Below are 15,430 nucleotides of genomic sequence, written 5' to 3' on the forward strand. Positions count from 1 at the left end.
ATCTGCTGGTCATCCGATGTTATAAACACCCTCAGGTAAGTGAGAAGCAACAGGAAGCATAGATGGGGAAGCTGTTCTTCATCTCTTGTTAACATGTAGAGGAGATCAGAGTGGGTGGGATGGGAGAGATGAATTTCTACTAATAGGCAGTTTGCATAAAGGACTGTTTGGATTCATTTAAGGGACGAGTTCTGTTGTTCTTTTTTTAATTATGAAGCTAGGGTAGGATGAATCACTACTTTAAAGCTATTAATACGATGGACAATGTTTTAAAGCTCTTCTCCATTTAAAAAGTTACGATCTAGGTAAGAAATTAGGAGAAAAGCTACAAAGCCCACACAATAAAAAACAAGACAGACACAAATATATGTTACTAAGACCTCCGGAGGAACAAAACAAGAGCTTGATGAGGGAGAACAAGGGTCACTGGAGTGAACGGCACATCTAAAGGGGGTCCTGCAGGTATTAACAAAATGAGAAGTGCCATTTTTGTCTATGTAGGCCTTGCCAAGCTTTTGTTACCAACTTTCCAAGCCAATGTTCAGTTTTCCAGAGCTACAGCAGGCTAAAAAAGCCCTCACAATATGGAAAAAAAGCACAAAGGACACACATTTCCAGAGAGCATCACCTCTCCGAGCGCAGAGAGAAATGCCTCTACATGGAGGCCAACTTGGGCTCGGCCCAGCTGACCAGCTCCCCGCAGAGCCTGCCAGTCATAGCAGCAGTGCCCAAGCAGAACTGTCTCTCCAGTTCCCAGAAACACGGCACAACTGGAAGCGGACTGGGGCTGCTCCTGCCACAGGACAAGGAAGGAGTCGGTGCAGAGCCACATGGGCAGGAAATGGGCAGGGGACCCTGACCCCTCTTCTTGTAATGGCAACACAGTGGGAGGGGTGGGAGCAGATATTCCCTCCCCCAGGACATTTTCCCCATTAGCACTCCCTACCCCAGGATCTATCTCATACTAGACTGGCTTTCCAGGACCAGTACAGGAAAAGCATGCAAACATGGCATTTCACACTCCCCCTGCAAAATGTCTTCTGTTCTTTCTCCCATCCCTGATGCAAGAGGCTTAGCTAAGGATGCAGTATATGTAAGACATGCAGTTTTAAATACCTACTTCATTCACGCTCAAAGCAGAAGTTGCTAGAAGGCAACTTTCCCAATTGGAAGGAGGGGGAGTTAGGATTCGGCAGCCAAGAATCGGCTTTTATTCTCATCTCTGTCACAGATTCCCACAGAACTACAAGCAAGTCAATCCCCGCAGCCCAAAAGGCTGTTATCATCTTATTCACTGTATTTATTTAATGAGATACATATATCTTTCAAAGTACATATCACATTAAAGAAAGGACGGTACGTTGAATGATTGATACACTGGAACATTTTCTTTGTAAAAAGCAGCCAAGTGTAGAATTGATGACTTTTTAGCAGGTTCTTGAAGGAAGCAAACCCATCAGTTAAAGATACAAATATCATTAATGAAGCCTGATACAAAGAGGGCATATGAAAAATAAGAATACCTTAAGTCTGTAGACTCAAGTAGAATTTTAAAAATAGTACTTTATTCAGAAAAAATAAAATCAAAATATAACAATATATTTTTTAAAAAACAACCATCTCACAAAAACCTTAGTTATCTGTAGACAGTTGTGAACAGAATTAGGTTTATCTTCAGTTTTTATGGTTTAGCATAAATAAGGAATAGAAAGCAAAACTGTAAATCTTTCTATACAAGACAGCAGCCAAGGAGACTGAGGCTCTGTGCAATGGTCCCTACTGCAAATGTACCTTCAATATAAACAGGAGAATACTGGTGGCTACTGAACACCTACCAGTTGTGCTTATGGACAGAAAATCTAAGTTTTCTTCCATTTTATTTCAGAGTCAGAGAGTTGGGACAGGAATGATCCAACCTGACTTTCATGTTGACTAGCAGCCATTAATTTAATATTTGTTGATACTGCTGTCTTGATCTACAAAAGAACAGGTTAAAAAAACCCCCAAAACTAAGCAGTCAATGCATATCAGCAAGCCACAAAACTGAGCTAAAAGCATGAAATTAAAAAGAATATTTTTTGGGCTTTCAAGGTCCACATTTCCAAGATTTCTTCTCCATACAGAATGACATGGAGCATGAAATCCTTTCCCCAAACAAAAAGTGACCCTGATCTTCAGAAAATTCCACTAAATAAGATGCATTTCTGATAAACAAGCTTGAGGTGGGAGATGTAAGACAAATGAGCTAAAATAGAAAAAAACCCCACACAACTATTTCTCTCAGCCCTCAAGCCTTCACCTTCCGAAAGTCCCAAGCCCAAAGATGAAAACTCAAGGTACTCAAAATAACCACGGCTAGACAGAGGGGGAAGCTTAACAGACAGTTCATTCCAGCTGATCTTTGTTCACCCAAGTATCCCATCGAAACCTATCAGGTTATATTGGCATTAAAAGCACGGTCATATGAGTAAAAAACCTCTCCTTTTGCCTGGTGTGTTGCTGTTAGTCTGTAAGCAAGATACCTTTCTCAGAAACAAAAATGTGTCAGAGAGCAGCAGGTTTATCTTACTTCAGTGGTCTACCTAAAGCAGAGTGGGGGTGGCTGAAGGGAAAATTTACTAATGCTGCAAAAGTGAATTTAAAAGAATATGACGTGAAATCCCAAAGCACTGAACAAGATGAGCTTCAGCCACTCCAACTATGCCTTTGGGCTTTAGCTGCCATTTGTTATTCTCTGTATTTTATCTATCCTTTCTTTCTCTCTTTTCTGACAGGAAGAGCACCTGTGTTATTTGGATACTGGGACTGGTGCTTAGCAGCATTTACAGCCTGAGCTCTCCCTGCTTCCCATCAGCATGGTGCCTGATACCGCTCCTGTGTGCTGCAAATTCTAAGCAGGAGCCGAATTTGTTCAGAGCACAGCGCGGCCAATAAGAACAGCGAAAATCCCTCCTTGGTTACCACATTAGCATGTTTTTAGGGGAGGGTAAAAAAAAAAAAAAAGTAATCCCAAAGCAGCACCTGTCCTGTAAGAAATATGTTTCTGAAAACCTACAGAATTTAGTCCAGATCAAAGATGTTTTCCCTGTGAGACTTTTGTTTAAAAATGATAAAGAAAACCACCAGTCAAACAAAGAGGGACTACAAAGACCTGGGATTACAGATGAACTAGTGACCTCCTTCCCACACATGCACAGCCACAGAGGAGAGGTTCAGTGTGAAGTTGCGGGGGGGGGGGGGGAGCAAGGAGATAGCATCAAAAAACATGGTAACCTCCCCCCCACCCCTCGCCCCCCAAAGTCACTGCAGCCAGAAGTGCCAACAAAACTGAATTCAAAGCCGTATGTGATCAGCACAGCAAACAGAGCACAGTTACAATAACATCCAGCAAAGCAACACAGTAATTCAGAGCATCTGCAACATTTTTAATCTTGGAAGTACTATCACTGGTAGATTAGTGTTTCAGCACATGCATGCATACCTGGTGTTGCTAAATAAAAGGAAATGCTATCCGGTGCCTCTCTTTCACAGGAGAAAGTAAAAAGAAGACACCTTAAAGCTACGCTTTGCAGGGGAACAAACACTCTCCGGTCCTCTTCTTTCCCCACCACCATAAAGAAAAAGAAAAAACCGTATCTAACAGCTCTGAGCACAGTAACCCATGCACCATCTGCAGACTGAACTACCTTTCTCCCCCAGGTCTGAGCATGCTCTGTCTGTCGGCAGTGTCCTATCGCTCCAGCTGGCTCACCTCAATTTGTTAGCCTCCCAGAGGTCAGCCTTGCATGCAGGATGATTTGCTGCAGTATTCCTGCAAATCCCCGAAGGGCGGCCACACTGAAACAAACACCATCGTGCCGTTTCACAAAGCTGAGCGTGTCTTGGGAGACAGACAGCAAACTGGTTTGGGAGGGTCACATTTTAGAAATCCTGCTTTTAGGTATTATTAATGCCACTACTACTCCAAACATTTCACACAAAAGAACAAAACAATAGGAGAGAAAGGAAAAAAAAATGCCCCTTGCTAGAGGATGTGAAAGCCATTCCGGCGTGCTTTCTAGCAATTCCCTCGGCGCCAGGGAAGCGATTTCCCAGCTGTGATGGTCAGCAAATGGCTTAGTATTGAACAAGGCTATGAGTGCCCTCCTTCAGAGATCCAGGGAATCGTATTTGCAAAATGAAGTTATCTTTTACAGTGGAAACAGTAATTGCTAAATACAAAATGAGCACAAAAATGAGCCAGGGCTTATAAGAGAATATCTTACTGGGTGCCAGCTGAAGGTCGTAAAGGCAAAAGCGTCTTACACCAATCTTCTCAGCAGAGCTTGAACCTGCGGGGCCTGAGCAGCTTCTTGAAGATGAAAAACTAGGCAGTACTGACTGGGAACATTTCAGGTCCTAATTTTGAAACTGGATCTACATGCGGGATCAGAAGAGCAGCCCAGTGCTGCCCACAGCACTCACCAAAAGGCTCATGGCAGAAAAGTCACACCGCTAAACACAGGTGAGACTATGGCAGTTATTAGGAGTGAAATCCCAGCCCTGTAGGGACGTACTTGCAGAGACATCACAAGGAAACATATGAGGCTCACTGCAAATGTGTTGTTCGTATATTCGCAGGACACATTTTGTTGATTATCTGGGAGGCTTTTTCCCTTTAAGTGAGAGCTAACAGGTGAAATAAGAATGATGAAAAGAAGGAAAAGTTCTTTAACACCCACATGTACACACATGTCTATACAGATATTCTCAGATGAAGAGCAACCATTTTACGCGAGGAAAAACAGGAAAGCATCCTTAGGCTTTTGCTCATGGCAGGAATTAGCCTCGCTATCAAAATGACGAAGTTCAAAGGCTCAGCATTTAAATAAATGCAATTAGGTAAGATACGGGGTATTCAAAACTCTTAACTAGGAGAGTCTGGCAGCTACAAGGGTTAGCATGTCACCTAAACTCTCACTCTAAATATGCATCATAGGCAAGCTGACATCCCCAGCATCTTACCCTCCCCAAATCATGCTGGAAGTGATCTAAGGGAGGGGATAAATGGATTTATAGCATCTGCGGTGGTTCACTGCACTATGGAGTCATGCTGCCTGGGCTGGTTACTGTTGACAAAGTCCGCAACCACTCTGTCCAAGGACACCCCCTGCTTACTGCGGAACCCCAGCTCCAAGAAACCTTCTATTTCCATGCAAGAAGAAGGCAAAGGAGCCCTGCCAAAGTAATCTATGGCAAGTGACAGGCTGAAGCATTTGCAGGGCAGTGAGGGGCGAGACACTTTGAATCACAGTAGCAACAGAGCACAATACCAAGTACTGCAGTACCCTACAATTTTCGGGGCAAGGATCCACCAGCATTTCAAGTTATTACAGGTGATGGGTTCCTCATTCACCATCAAGTACCCTGACCTTACTGAAGTCAGAACTCCCTCCTGGGCGAGGCCACTGCATGGGGACAACCTGCAATCTAGGATGGCACTTGGGTGTCTCCTCCTCCCTCCCAGGACACAGATCCACTGCCTCAAAACAAGCATGTCCCTCATCCAGCTTCTCCTGCCTCCTGCAGCAGAAGCAGCGCTTTCTCCAATATAAGATGAAAACAGGATAGTCCTGACGCAGAGATCTGGCAGAACTGGGAGGCACAGAGCAGCCCCAGGAATATCATGACTTGTCCCTTGAAGGACACAAGACTGCTAGCCTGAATACAGCCATCATCAGATCTGAGAAATGTGGGTGTCATTCAACATCACACATGCTTAGAAACATGGTAATACCACGGAATTTATAACTTTGGGTTTCTGACTGCCAGTTAAAAGCCAAATACAGAAGAAAAATAAGCCGAAAGAAACAAAGAATAAATCCAAATAACATTCTGCAAAATCGACAAAAGGTTCTTGACAAAGCTAGACCTTAAAAAACGAGCCTGTCAACATGATAAATAAACACAACTGTTGTATATACTAAACTAGGGCATCACAGAAGTTAAACAGACATTTTCTCATCTCCTGCTCTGGACTGCTGCTTTTACACTTCTGCCTTTTTGGTAGAGAACAAGCAAAATGGTTCTGGCCCACATGGAAACATTAAAAACCACTAGGATTGACAGGACAAGGTGCCATCTATCTCAGTACCCTCCTTTCCAGTTCTGTGCCACCTCTTCCCACCGACTCAAGGTGGACTTTCACCTACAGCATGAGCCTATGCCTGTCCTGAGAGGATCTCAAAGGAACACTGGTCAGTCACAGCTGCTTGGGGGAAATAAATAAAAAGAGCAAATAGAAGAGATCCCCTCTTCAGCAGGTGCACCCAGTGTCCCCAGCCTGCCCTGTCTGGACTAAGGATATCCAGAGTCACTCTTCTCTTTTAGCTTATCTCGTTGCCCTCTTGCTCCTCTGAACGTAAAGGTGCTGTCTCAGGTGGAACAAATCAGATGTATTTCCTCTGAAATTTGAAAGTTGAGGAGTGGAGTTAGATTTGTAGCTGACTTCACTTGAGAAAACACTTCTTGACTTTGTGTTTTCTGCCCTTCAGAAAGCTCCGCTGCATGACCTAGCTTCCACTGATGCTAACAGGAGCCTTTCCACTGACTCCACAGACTTTCAGCTCCAGTTAGGGACTTTTATCAGTGGGACCCCTAATAATTCAGAGATACCATGCTGGGCTCCTTATCTTAGCGAACCTTTGATTTTAATGGAGAAGAAAGTACACACTGCTCTTCTATTTATGAATAAGCTTCTTCTCTACCCCTGGAAGAAGGTACACGCATAGGTTTCACAGGTACAATTTATCACATCACTCGGAGTCGGATAGTTTAATCCCAGTCCTGAAGAGGGTCCTATTGTCAATCTGCCACACCACAAAGTAACTGAACAAAACAACATCATTAAAGGGGGGGAAAAACCATAATCAAATAAATCCAACAACTCTGAAATAGTAACTGTCTATTATTACCACATCATAAGGCACTAAGTGTGGCAGCTCCAAATTCTTCTCAGTCAGCACCACCAGCCTACTGCAAGTCAGTGAAGTTTGAATAGGTTGTCTTGGCTCAGAACTAAGAGTTTGATAAATATTTAATACCTCTCATAAAGCTGCAGCCTCCAAAACCAGCACCACAAAAGAAAAACAGTTAACATTTCTGGAACTCCTAAAAAGCAGTACAGCACAAACAAAACCCATCCAAAGAAGTCTGAATAGATCCCTCTTGGTTTAGGACTGACAAAGAGCAGATAAATCATTATTTACTGAATCTTTGCCTTGCACGTATATGTTGCAGGGGTGCCTGCATCACTCGAGTCACAACGTTTATTATAGTCCCAGAAGTATGCTCTATAAGAAATTGTTCTTCCTGTAGTGCTTTTCAACCAAAAGTGCATCTCAGTTTGAGAGCACAAAAAATTTCATGCCTGAACTGACAAAAAAACGTCCTTGTATTGATAAATACATTAAGGAGACAAAGGAAGGTTTCTGGACACCAAGACTGGGACTCCACACACAGAGGATGTCATTTTGATTCTGCAGAAGGTAACGTTAAAACTGATATCAAAAGGACCAGGACTTCAGCCAAATATTGAAAATTCCTAATCAAGAACATACTTTGACAGGGAAAAAGGTGTTTTTTGAAGAGTATCTCAGTGGCCAAACCTGACTTTGCTCTACTGCTTCAAGCATGGCACAATCCCAGGCTTAAGAGATGCAGGATGCAAGTTTTACATAAATACTAGGTTTACAAAGGTGTAAGTATGATCAAACACATTTTACTCAAACACACACACACACTTAGGTTACATGTCTCTACATCAACCTGACAAATTCATAGATATTTATTCTCCTCCACAGATATGTGCATATTTTATACATATAAAATATATACTTGTTATGGAAAAGCACACTAGCTATCTGAATTTGTCATATGCTAAACTATTCACTCTAACAATCCCTCCATCCCCATTAGGAACCACCCTAGCAGCACTGCAGGGACATACTGGCCTGCTCCTGCAGCTGTATGCAATGTGTGTTCAGATGAATGGCATGGGAGAATCACTTGCTAGTTCCCAAGGCAGGAGATGGCTTTGGTAGCTGTTCTGACCCAAGCTAGGCGTCATTTTTGCTCTTTCAGGTTCCCATTTTGTCATCAGTAATGACAGGTCAGCAGGGTGACACAGATAAACCAATTCCCTCTCCTACAGCTATGGCAACTGCATACCTGCCAATGTGCCATCAGAGATAATTCATGCTTGTAAGAGCAGCTTGGCAAGTAAATTATGTTCACCTAGACTGACATGAGAAACCAAGGGTAAAACATTGCCTGCAAGACCCCTAGGTATTGCTCGTGACCTCACCATGGTGCTTCCCACAGCCCACTACTTGTTAACTATTTTTGCCTAGGTGGCAGTAAGATCACCTGCCCTCTCTCAGATGACACCTTAATATTAGGCCTTTATCTCCACCACCTGACAAACACATCTCCCATTTTACAGATGAAAAGACTGAAACCACCAAAGGGATCTGGGTTGGACACACCACACCAGCAGCCACAAATACGGTAGCAGCTTCCTGTGAAAAACCCACCAATCAAACCCTCTTGTGGACCCCAAGGTTGTATTCGTCTCCACGGGCTCCAGGGCTGAAGACAAGATCACAGGGGAGTTTAAACATGATAAAGGACAGGGAGGATTAAGTTATCAGCTCTGTCACTGTTGCTCTGAAGGAGATGCTGGTGGAGCACCCATAAGCCTGACATGCTCTGCTCCCAGTGCACCTTCCTCTCACCTTCAATACCCATCTACACTTGCTGTGCAGAGGGCTGTGGGGCCTCCTGCGTGCCTGGGAGACCCCCTGAAGCCACAACTTTAGGCTAAAGTTAGAGGCCTTGTCAGCACGGACTTGTCCTGAGAAGGGTGGAGGAAAAGGAAGACAGTCCCTTTTTCCTGTGTATTGTGACAAACAGGGTAGTCATAACCATCAAGTCTCATAGATGTCTTAGGAAATTAAGATGCTAATACCACAGCAAAATACAGCTATTGAAAGGAAAAACATCCTTTAATGTGAACATCATAGGGGCATCAAGGTATGTAAAAAGAGAAATAACAGAAATGCAAAACTTGCATTTTAGGCTAAACAATGGAACTGTCAGGCACTTTGACGGATCTGTAGGGGTGAAGGGTTTACAAGTGTGTGGAACTATCTGAAGGACAGGGCTTAAGATGTCCAAGCATTTCACTGCTTCCACTGGATTATGCACCCATTTGCAAGTGGGCTGCAGTTGTTCCAGAACTGATGAGAACATCTCAGTTCACAAGCAGGATTACAGCAGGTCTGGTCCCTGCAGCTGCCTTTGCCCTAAGCTTCCACTTTGCGCTTTCCTAAAAGCCCTGGAGAACCAAAACATACAAACCAAAGTCCTAGTACTTCATGGAAAGAACTCCACAAGGAGGCAGCAGCAGCGCCTACAATCTTGATCAAAACAGCAGTTTCGATCCAAGCTGGAGCGTGTGCTTCAATTAGCCAGTCTCTGACAAATGCCCGGAGGTGCCTAGAACAGCAGCATGACAGAAATGTAGTTCAGAGCCAAGGTAAAGGAGAATCTAAATCAAATCAAGGGAAATAAAAAGATTTACTGCCATTTTGAGTCCCAAAATTGCAAATAGATTGGTTTACCTCGAATGCCCCCTTCAGCCACACCTGTATACCACAGCCTCACATCTTAAAGGGATGAAGCCAGCATATAACCCAACCCTATTCATATGATAGTAGCATAATACTAACAACTGAGAGGTGCACAGTATTATGCATATAATATATATGCATATAGTATATATGCATCCCAGAGTCCTGAGGGAATTGGCTGATGTAGTTGCCAAGCCACTCTCCATGATATCCCTGGTGAATGGAAAAAGGAAAACATTGCATTTTTAAAAAGGGTAGAAAGGAGGACCCTGGGAACTACCAACCTTTCAGCCTCACCTCTGTGCCTGGGAAGATCATGGAACAGATCCTTCTAGAAGCTATGCTAAGGCACATGGAGGACAGGGAGGTGAATCAAGACAGCCAGCACAGCTTCACCAAGGGCAAGTCCTGCCTGACCAACCTAGTGGCCTTCTGTGATGGAGTAACTACACCAGTGGACCAGGGAAAAGCTACGGATGTCATCTACCTGGCCTTCTGTAAGACCTTTGACTTGGTCCCCCACAACATCCTTCTCACTAAATTGGAGAGATAAGGATTTGATGGATAGACTGTTTGGTGGATGAGGAACTGGTTGGATGGTCGCATCCAGAGAGTAGTGGTCAATGGTTCAATGTCCAGATGGAGATCAGTGACAAGTGGTGTCCCTCAGGAGTCCATATTGGGACCAGTACTTTTTAATAGCCTCATCAGTGACATAGACAGTGGGATCGAGTGCACCCTCAGCAAGTTTGCAGAAGACACCAAGCTCAGGGTGACACACCTGAAGGATGGGATGCCATCCAGAGGGACCTGGACAAGCTTGAGAAGCGGGCCCATGTGAACCTCAGGAGCTTGAACAAGGCCAAGTGCAAGGTCCTGTACATGGGTCGGGGCAACCCTCAGTATCAATGCAGGCTGGGGGATGAAGGAATTGAGAGCAGCCCTGCCGAGCAGACTTGGGGGTACTGGTGGATGAAAAGCTGGACATGAGCTGACAATGCGCACTCACAGCCCAGAAGACCAACCGTATCCTGGGCTGCATCAAAAGAAGTGTGACCAGCAGGTTGAGGAAGGTGATTCTGCCCCTCTACTCAGCTCTCATGAGACCCTACCTGGAGTACTCCATCCAGCTCTGGGGTCCTCAGCACAGGAAAGACATGGACCTGTTGGAATGGGTCCAGAGGAGGGCCACAGAAATGATCACAGGGCTGGACCACCTCCCCCGTGAAGACAGGCTGAGAGAGTTGGGGTGGTTCAGCCTGGAGAAGAGAAGACCCCAGGGAGATCTTATTGCAGCCTTCCAATACTTAAAAGATGCTTATAAGAAAGATGGGGACAGACTTTTTAGTATGGCCTGTTGCGATAGGACAAGGGGTATGGTTTTAATTTAAAGAATGGTAGATTTAGACTAGATGTAAGGAAGAAATTTTTTGCAGTGAGCATGGTAAACACTGGAACATGTTACCCAGAGAGGTGGTAGATGTCCCATCCCTGGACATCAAGGTCAGGTTGGACAGGGCTCTGAGGAACCTGATCTAGTTGAAAATGTCCCTGCTCACTGCAGGGGAGCTGGACTAGATGACCCTTAAAGGTCCCTTCCAAGCCAAACTATTCTGTGATTCTATGATTACTGGACAGCTCCTGCCTCTAGTGTAAGCACTTAGACTGATGCTAATGGAGCACAAAACATCTGTGTTCTGGGTTGGCAGCATATCCCAGGGGTGCTAATATTCACATGGAAATTTAGAACAGACTATAAGGTCTCACGAATCATCTAAAATAACTTCTACTGGAGCAGAAAAGAGGATGTCCCCTGACAGCATAAGCCATAGGGCTGAAAAATGTCTGCTGGCCAATTTAAATACTTCTTTAAAAGTGTTTTTCAATTAGTACTTAAATATCCTACTCTGATTTTCCCAGTGAAAAAGAACAATTCTTACCTTGTCTCTCATCTGATTACAGTATCATCAGAGGGGCCAGCAGAGCAGTAGTAACACATGGCTGTGGGCCAGGCATTTACTGTTTCAAATGTTGCTCTGATGGCTACCGCTGCTACTGACAGGGGGAAGAGAAGAAAGCTATATGAATCATCTTTCTCAGCTTCAATATGAGCCACTACACGCAATAGGGAAAGTGTGATGGATACACTGAGTTACTTGTACAAAACCATTCCAACTCCTTCAGGTGTCATATGCAACAATTTACAGTTCAATAGCTAGGAAGAACTTCTTCATGCCCTTGGCAGCTTGAAAATTCATGGAAGGACTATTGAATCTAGGCATATTTATCAAGGACACAGCAGCAAGAGGAAAAGGTTCAAGCCTGACTTGCGTTGTTTTTTTTTTTAATAAGAGTTGCTGTTATATTTATTTGAATAGTAATAAAAAATAAGGTGGTTAATTTTTTGCCCCATAAATGCCACCACTAAATCAATGCATCATTTCCCTACAGCCCTCCTTCTCACCCCACCTCTGTGGAGGTTACAACACCCCCATAAACAGCTGATATGACATTTAAGACACACAAGAAGGTGAAAGTTTCAGAGAAAAAGCAGAAAGTGTCTGTTGGGAGAAAACATCTGCAAACCTACTGACAAAATTGCCATTCACTGGTGGCCCTTCGATGATGGGAGATTCCTTATTCAACCCTGCCACAGCAGCTCATTTCTGTTCCCTTCCTTCCTGCTGGCAAGATCTGCTGCCTCTGTTGAGTCAAATGCTGAGTCAAGTATTTGGCAATGAGAATCTCTTCAAATAACTGAAGTGTAACCCGACTGTCACCGAGAGAAGAGCAACATCAGTCTGATAAACCAGCTGCTGTTTAAAGCAGCTCCACTTAAAAACATCTGCCCCCGTTCATTATGTACAGCTCTGGATCCTTGTGCAGATATTGGCAAAGCCAAGAAGAGAGCGGTCTTTCAGCTATTTTCAGCTTTACACAGTATTTCAAGACACCAAGGGCACTGCAGGCAACATCAGACATCAAGATGTGCTTTTCCCCCCTCTAGACTTCTGCCAGCATTGCTGCTGATGCAGCAATTCCCCACAAGAAGCCATCTAGCCATTATGAAAGCCCTGCAGCACTACCCAAGCACCTACCAAGGGAAGGTTGGAGCAAGTCTGAACCCTCTCATTTGCAAAGAATTCACAAGATGAGCCATAGTAAAAACATACGTGCTGTCACACACATCATCCTCGAAGAGGAAGGTTCTTGTGACCTTAAAGAAAAGGCAAGACTAAAATATACATCTATATTGGCCATCGGCAGTGAGAGCCATCTCAAGTCTGGAGGGGTCAGAGATGGAGGACATACATCATCCCAGGCAGAACCTTCCTGCCTTGGCTCATCCAACTCCACCCTCTCCATGGCAGAACGATGTGCTTATAATCTGTCCTGGAGGCTGACAGGAACAGTCTGCTGAGGTAGCCAATCCTTCTTCCCAGGCAAAGGGATTAAAGCTACAGCCACAGAAAGCTCCTCTTGCAACTATGAAGACTCAAATGTGCACCTGTATTAATGCAGCAAGTATCTGAAAGGAGAAAGGACCCAAGTCAGAGCCTGAGGACTGACTGGAAAAGAGGCATCTTGCTAAGTGACTTAAGGTTACACAAAATAACCACCGTTTAATTTATCACCAAGGTGATGAAATATACTAAAATAAAAATTAAAATATAGTAAAATAAAAACCTCTTCTCTAATTTGCTTGAATATATTCAACACTTAATGACAAGTATGTACCTAAGAGCCCGGTGTTCCAATGGGACAAAGACTTGCACATAAATTAAGCAAGGACTAGAGAACTTTTTGTATAATGACTTTGTGACCTTTGTGCTAAATATATATATAGGTATATAATACGTATGTATGACTACTACAAAATTAATATAAAAGATTACAATTAATATATAGACTATAAATTGCTCTTAAGTTTATCATCTTTTAAAGCAGGTATTAATCAGTGGCTCTATAAATTTAAAGAAATTCATTTCGAGAAGCTGATAGCTTCCCAGCTTTAGTTTTATACCTTTGACACAACCGTAACACAGTCCAAAGCCAAGAAGCTGCAAAGCCGTATATAAATGTGTGTGAAGCTGTCCCAGATAACCTTACAGGAAAAAAGAAGAGGAGAGCAACTCCAGTCTCATTTTCTATTAACTCTCAGGTCTCTGCATGAACATGAGTAATAACTTCAGTAGTAAAGAACAAACAGCCAGAAGCAAGGAGCAGGGGTAAGAACAAATCATTAAAAAGTGATAAGCACCAAAGGCCCTAACTTAGCTAAAGGCAGTAAAAACGCACACCCACAGGAAACCACCTCATGTCTCCTTAAAATGAATCTGGCCATATAGTTTTAGTGCTGAGTAAGTGACTGCCTCAGTATGACACCAGAGTGTCTATTAGAAAGGACAGTATTTCATCTATGTGCTTAGAGGTCTGATAACCTATTTTCCCAGGTGCATGTCTCTCTCCTCCTAAAAGAGGAACTTACACAGCAAATTAATCTTTGCGCACCTTTTTATTTTCCATCCCTCCTCCTCTTCCCTCCCTCCACTCCTCCCATCTATTATGAAAGATAAGCGGGAAAATATTGAAATAAAAATTGAAATAAATCCACAAGAGCAGAACAGCCTGAGCCTGGTTTGGCTCGCACAAGTGAGCTTATGATATGGTGAGTCAGCACAAAAAAAAAAAGAGGTCATGAAACTGGCGTCACACACCTTTCTGGAGAGGGCTTTTTGTGCACACAGGTGTGGGTGCAAGGCTCATCTGCCTGGGGAGCAAACACTGGAAACTGATCTTGCCAGTGCAAAGGGACTTCAATTCACAAACCATCAACATCCCATTCAATTTACATTACAGGTGGCCAGGTGGGAGAGGGGGAACCAAGAGCAAACTAAGACAAAAAGCAATTCAGAGCTAACTCATTTCCAGTGCATCAAAGGCTCATCAGTGACTGCCCCATGCAATGGACTGTGGTCATCCTGTAACTACATTTGACTACCTGCTTGCCAGGAGCAAATGCAAAGCCCCATTGCATGCAGAAAGTCATTGATGATACAAAGCATCCCTCTTCAGAATAGGGAGCGCAGCCCCTACTCCCAAACTAAGGAGGGCTTTTTCTGGGACAAAGCCAGATGGTTTCAAATTCTTTCAAGGCATTTGCAATTGCCAAGGTATTTTACACAGACTATGCTTAGATGTTTCATTGGTCACCAGTGATCCAAAATTCACATACAGCTTAAAACTACACATGGGTTTCTGAGCTTAAAGAAATCAGGGTATAAACTCTCAGCTGGGTCCCACTCTCAGAACAAAACACATTTACACTTGTACACCACTGAAGGGAACCAGTAACTGTTAAGAATAAGTGTTATTCAGAGAACAATATGCAAAAGTGGACACTAAAGCATAATGGGTGAAATTTTACCTCCAAAAGCAATGAAAAACTCACAGCATGGTTTTGAGAAGAACGTAGCAGTAGCACCCCAAACAGGCTGTTTTTGAAGATGGGAAGCTCTCAGAAGGGAGAGCAAAGGTTATTTTTCAGTGCTAGCCACAAGGCTTCATAAAGGAATCTTTTAAAAACTATATGGGCCACTGATTACTGTATCAGAGAGCATAACTAGATGAATAAGGAAGATGCATGTGCAAGCCCACTTCATACAAGAGGTACACAGCACACAATTAGGAAACTTGTAATTCCTTGGCTTCATGGTCTTAGCATCTACACAGTTCTAAGCTGAAGAAAGATGGTTCTC

General features: G+C 43.5%; 1 protein-coding gene across 4 annotated transcripts in view; it reads right to left on the reverse strand.

The window, feature by feature from the left end:
• The window catches only part of POMGNT2 (protein O-linked mannose N-acetylglucosaminyltransferase 2 (beta 1,4-)), a 34,186-nt gene that overhangs the window by 7,079 nt on the left and 11,677 nt on the right, over positions 1–15,430 (reverse strand). The window contains exon 1 of one of the 4 annotated variants that reach the window (XM_054818300.1): positions 3,752–3,848. The exons of 2 other annotated variants lie outside the window; for them this stretch is intronic. The gene's annotated coding sequence lies outside the window, so the exon portion shown is untranslated. Of the gene's footprint in view, positions 1–3,481; positions 3,677–3,751; positions 3,849–15,430 lie in introns of those variants that run through there. One more of the 4 variants, XM_054818299.1, reaches the window with a different exon arrangement.

This window comes from Grus americana, chromosome 2 (genome assembly GCF_028858705.1).
Source record: "Grus americana isolate bGruAme1 chromosome 2, bGruAme1.mat, whole genome shotgun sequence".
In the NCBI taxonomy this organism is placed as follows: domain Eukaryota; kingdom Metazoa; phylum Chordata; class Aves; order Gruiformes; family Gruidae; genus Grus; species Grus americana.